This window comes from Choloepus didactylus, chromosome 3 (genome assembly GCF_015220235.1).
Source record: "Choloepus didactylus isolate mChoDid1 chromosome 3, mChoDid1.pri, whole genome shotgun sequence".
NCBI classification, from domain to species: Eukaryota; Metazoa; Chordata; class Mammalia; order Pilosa; family Megalonychidae; genus Choloepus; species Choloepus didactylus.
This window is the reverse complement of record NC_051309.1, coordinates 122,268,288-122,273,884: the sequence shown is the minus strand read 5'-3', so window position 1 is coordinate 122,273,884 and position 5,597 is coordinate 122,268,288. Positions and strand designations below refer to the sequence as shown.

Here is a 5,597-nt window from a genome sequence, read left to right as displayed (position 1 = left end):
TCTTGGAATTCAAATTGCTATTCTAAAATTTTATTAACAAACAATATTGTGATTAAAAACAATTTTAAATCTGAAACTTTGAAACAATAGCATACAGAAATGGGATAACCTAGATTATTCTTGTGTAGTATTTTTCATATTTTTAAGCATCATATGGTCAACAGACATATAACCTATTCACAGTGCATTTGCCCCTTTCTGCAACTTGAAACAACTTACATGGTTTTAATCCAATGTGAATGTCCACCTTTTTAATCTTTGTGAATGGAAATATTTAGGCTTTTCACATGCTCTGTAAAACCATGTCTAAAAACTTCCAATACCATTCTTTATATGATAGGCAGACATGTACAATGATTGTTATCAAACAGAATTTTCTTTTTGAAACACCTTAAGTGTTGTATTAATTACTAGCATATATCTGATTCTTAGCCAGAATATGGACCTAGAGGACACTTGTCTTTCATTCTGGAAAATCAACTACATATTATGGTACAGTATGTGCAAATATATATATTGAAGAACTGCAAAATTTTAATCAAAATCCACTTTCACATTGCTAAATAATTTCTTGGTAGAACCACTGAGGGAGATACAGCATCCTCATGACCAAATCATTAATCTCTTCAGAATGAATTCTTATAAAGATAGTTTTGATTATGTTGATCTAAGTAATGCAGTGGTGGCAAGTTGGGTAAAGGCAAAGTTTTACTTTTAGTTTTCTCAAATGCTGTCTCACTTGATTTAGGAGGGTTTGGGAATACCCAAGAATTACCTTTCAGGGAATTTCTGCCCTAAGAGTTGTGTTCCTGAAAGTGTGCACCATCATTAAGAATGGTCTCTTGTTATCTACCTATGATTAGAGAATTGGTTTCTCAGATAAAATCTTGACGTCTCCTGGTAAAGGGGAAGACGCTGTATGACAAAGAGCTTTGTCATTTGGTGAGAGAGAGGTATGTCTTTCAAACGTTGCAGTAAAATTCATCAAGTTCAGTTTTGTGTTAACTTTTCTAAGGTCTTAAACTCATCCTACTGGGGCACAGGCATTCTTGATTGCAAAGGTGGTTTTCCATTTTCTTAGTAGTTCAGCTTGTATTTGAGATAACAGATGAAAATTAAACATTTCTTTCTTCGGTTCCCAGTATGACTGTTGTATGTTATCACTTGAAATGCTCAGTCTTTGGAGATCTTTGCTCTTCAGATTTTGTAGCTCTGTTTTGAGATTGTTATGTTCTTTCCTCATCATTTCCATCTCTTTTTCCAAACTATGAATCTTCAAGTCACAGCGCAACTTTTCCACCTCCCAGGAAGTTGAAGGGGATTTAAATTCTTCATGCCCCACTGAGTTTTCACTTCTGACCTTACCTGGAGGAGTTCTACTTCTTAGGCTGTAGCTGCTTATTCAATACTTTGAAAGATTCAGAGTAGTCTTTATTCATTTTAGCCAATTTGCTTTTCAAATTATCTATCAATGCAGACTTCTTGATATGCTTGATAGGCCTTATTTACTTGTTTTCACCCCACAGAACTTGTTTCTTCATCTAACTTCAGCTCCTCTAAGCATTTCTTCCAAGTCTTTTTTTTTTGAGAAAGAGTTCTCTTTTTCTGAATCTTTGAGTCATTTTTTGATGCCTTCATATAAAGTGACAAGGGCAAACTGTGAAGCAACAGACCCATCTCCTAAATATATTGAGACAGGAGTCACCATTGCTCCTGCGGGCTTTTCCCTTGGGAATGTGCAGGAGGTTGGTGTCCATCATTCTGAAGCCCCAGGCAGTGCTGTTCTACCCACAAGCCCATCTTGGAGCCAGGTTACCCAGGGCTGCCTCCACAGCCCTTGAGTTTTGATTTCCTGGTGTTTGGAAAAGGACTGGAAACAAACAGGGTCACCGGGGGTCACCACAGGCTTCAGGTTTCCTTGAAGACACTGTTGTTTCCCCAGTGAAGGCAGTTACTCCATTAGCACTGCAAAGAGATTTCAATTTCTTTCACCTCAGCTGTGCCAGGCCGATGTGTCCCTGCTGGTCCATAGGGGCCCAGGAGGTTCTGGAAGGAGGAGCGAACAGAGGCAGGAGGGGCTGACATTGCTGGGGTGGGGTGGGTGGGGGGAGTGGCCTGTTACCTAGTAAGACTGTGGGAGACCCAGGGTGGAAGCCCCTTCTTAGTCAGGCTCCACTCCCCCTCACCCCTTATGCTGTTTTGATTACTGTGGCTTTGTAATAAGTTTTAAGATGGGGAAGTGTGAGTCCTCCAACTTTATTCTTTTTTTTTCAAGATGGCTTTAGCTATTCGGGGCCCCTCACCCTTCCATATAAATTTGATTATTGGCTTTTCCATTTCTGCAAAGAAGGTTGTTGGAACTTTGATTGGAATTGCATTGAATCTATAAATTACTTTGGGAAATATTGACATCTTATGCTATTTAGTCTTCCTCCATGAACACAGAATATGCTTCCATTTATTTAGGTCTTCTTTAATTTCTTTTAGCTGTGTTTTTAGTTTTCTGCATATAAGTCCTTTACATCCCTAGTAAGATTTATTCCTAGATATTTGATTCTTTTAGGTGCTATTGTGAATGCATTTTTTTTTTCTTGGTCTCTTGTTCTAATTGTTCATTGTTTGTGTCTAGAAACACTACAGTTTTGGGGTGTTGATATTGTAACCTGCCACTTTGATAAATTCATTATTGGCTCTCAGAGCTTTGTTGTGGATTTTTCAGAATTTTCTGTATATAGGATCATATCATCTACATATAGGGAAAGTTTTACTTCTTCCTTTCTAATATATATGCCTTTTATTTCTTTGTCTTGCCTAATTGCTCTGGCAAGAATTTCCAATACCATGTTGAATAATAGTGGTGGCAGTGGGCACCCTTGCCTTGTTCCTGTTCATAGAGGGAAAGCTTTCAGTCTTTCACCAGTGGGGCTAGGATGTTAGCTGTTGGCTTGTCAGATATACCCTTCATCATGTTGAGACGGCGTCTATTCCCAGTATTATTCTAAGCGTTTTTATCAAGAAAGGGTGATGTATTTTGCCAAATGACTTTTCTGCATTGATTGAGATGAACATTTTTTTTTCCTTTCATCCTGTTAATGTGGCTTATTACATTAACTAATTTTCTTATGTTCAACCAACCTTGTATACCAGGGATAAATCCCACTTGGTCATGGTGTATAATTCTTTTAATATGCTGTTGGATTCAGTTTGCTAATATTTTGTTGAGGATTTTTGCATCTATATTCAATAGAGATATTGGTTTGTAGCTTTCTTTTCTTGTAGTGTCTTTGTCAGGCTTTGGTATTAGGGTGATGTTAGTCTTGTAGAATGAGTTAGAGAGTGTTTCCTTCTCTTTGATTTTTTGGAAGAGTTTGAGCAGTATTGGAGTTAAGTTTTCTTGGAATGTTGGTAGAAATTTCATGTGAAGCTACCTGGTCCTAGACTTTTCTATGTCGGGAAGTTTTTGATGACTGATTCAAACTCTTTCTAGTAATTGGTTAGTTGAGATTGTTTATTTCTTCTTGAGTCAATGTAGGTAGTTGTGTGTTTCTAAGAATTTGTCCATTTCATCTAGGTTATCTAATTTACTGATGTAGAGTTTTTCATGGTATCCACAGTGTGCTGGTTTGAAGCTATTATGTAACCCAGAAAAGGCCATTTTCTTTTGATTCAACACATGGTGTGCAATCAATTGTTCATAGTATCATTATATAATTGTGCACTTATCACCACAATTTTTAAAAATTTTCCTTACCAAAAAAAAATAAATAAATAAAAATTAAAGAAAGAACATCCAAACATTCCTTAAGCAATTTTAAGATCATTTTTAATGGAGACTGTTCACATACCATACAATTATCCAAAGATCCAAAGTGTACAATCGATTGCCCCTGATAACATCATACAGCTGTGCATGCATCACCACAATTTTGTTTTCAATTTTTAGAACATTTTCATTACTCCAGAAAAGAAATAAAGACAAAAAAAGGAAACTCAAATCCTCCCATACCCCTAATCACCACCCCCTCCATTATTGACTTATAGTCTTGGTATAGTACATTTGTTACTGTTGATGAAAGAACGTTAAAATACTACTAACTGCAGTATATAGTTTGCAGTAGGTATGTATTTTTCCCCATATGCCCCTCTATTATTAATCTTCTAGTTATATAGTGTCATGCATTTGGTCTAGTTCATGAAAGAGATTTCTAATATTTGTACAGTTAATCACAGACATTGCCCACCACAGGATTCACTGTTTTATACATTCCCGTCTTTTAACCTCCAACTTTCCTTCTGGTGACATCCATGACTCTGAGCTTCCCCTTTCCACCATATTCATGCACCATTCAGCACTGTTAGTTTTTATCACAATGTGCTACCATCATCTCTGCCCATTTCTAAATACTTAAGTTCAACCTAGTTGAACATTCTGCTATAATAAGCAACTGCTCCCCATTCTTTAGCCTCATTCTATATCCTAGTAACTTATATTTCATGTCCATGTGTTTACACATTATAATTAGTTCATATCAGTGAGACCCTGCAATGTTTGTCCTTATGTGTCTGACTTATTTCACTCAATGTAGTGCCCTCAAGTTTTCTTTATCAACCCATTTTTTTTAAAGATGGTTTTGTTCATTATATCCTAAGCAAACAATCAATGGTCCCTGTATAGTCATGAATTTATGTATTCACCACCATCACCACTATCTATGTAAGGATATCTCCATTTCTTCCACAAAGAAGGAGGAAGAGTAAAAGAAGTTAGAAAGACAAAAGAAAAAAAAAAAAGGAAGAGAAAAGAAAACACAAGAAAAAAAATGACAGCTTGGAAGCAACAAAAGGAAAGATAGCATTAAACTAAAGTAGAATAAAGAGTCAGACAACATCACCAATTCCAAGAGTCCCATACCCCTCCCTTATTGTCCCCCTCTTATATGCATTTGGCTTTAGTATATTGCCTTTGTTACATACATTAAAGGTAGCACAATACAGTGTTTCTGTTACAGTCTCTAGTTTGCATTGACTGTATTTTCCCCCCAATACCTCCCTATTTTTAACACCTTGCAAAGTTGACATTCATTTGTTCTCCCTCATGAAAAAACATATTTGTACATTTCATCACAATTGTTGAGCCCTCGAGGTTTCACTGAGTTAATACAGTCCTTGTCTTTGTTTTTCCTCTTTCCTTCTGGTGTCCCACGTGCTCCTAACCTTCCTCTTTCAATCATATTCACAGTCATCTTTGTTCAGTGCACTTGCATTGCTGTGCTACCATCACCCAAAATTGTGTTCCAAACTTCTCACTCCTGTCTTTTCCTATCTATCTGTAGTGCTTCCTTTAGCATTTCCTATAGAGCACGTATCTTGTTCACAAACTCTTCATTGTCTGTTTGTTAGAAAATATTTTAAACTCCCCCTTATATTTGAAGGACAGTTTTGCCAGATATAGGATTCTTAGTTGGTGGTTTTTCTCTTTCAGAGAAATCTGCACATAGTCTTATCAAGCTCCCTTTGTATGTGATGGATCGCTTTTCTCTTGCTGCTTTCAGGATTCTCTCTTTGTCTTTGATGTTGGATAATCTGATTATTCAGTG

At 36.6% G+C, this 5,597-nt stretch overlaps 1 pseudogene; it reads right to left on the bottom strand.

Moving 5' to 3' along the window:
- Window positions 1–626: 626 nt before the first annotated feature.
- Window positions 627–1,708, bottom strand: LOC119530405 (annotated as a pseudogene).
- Window positions 1,709–5,597: the final 3,889 nt, after the last annotated feature.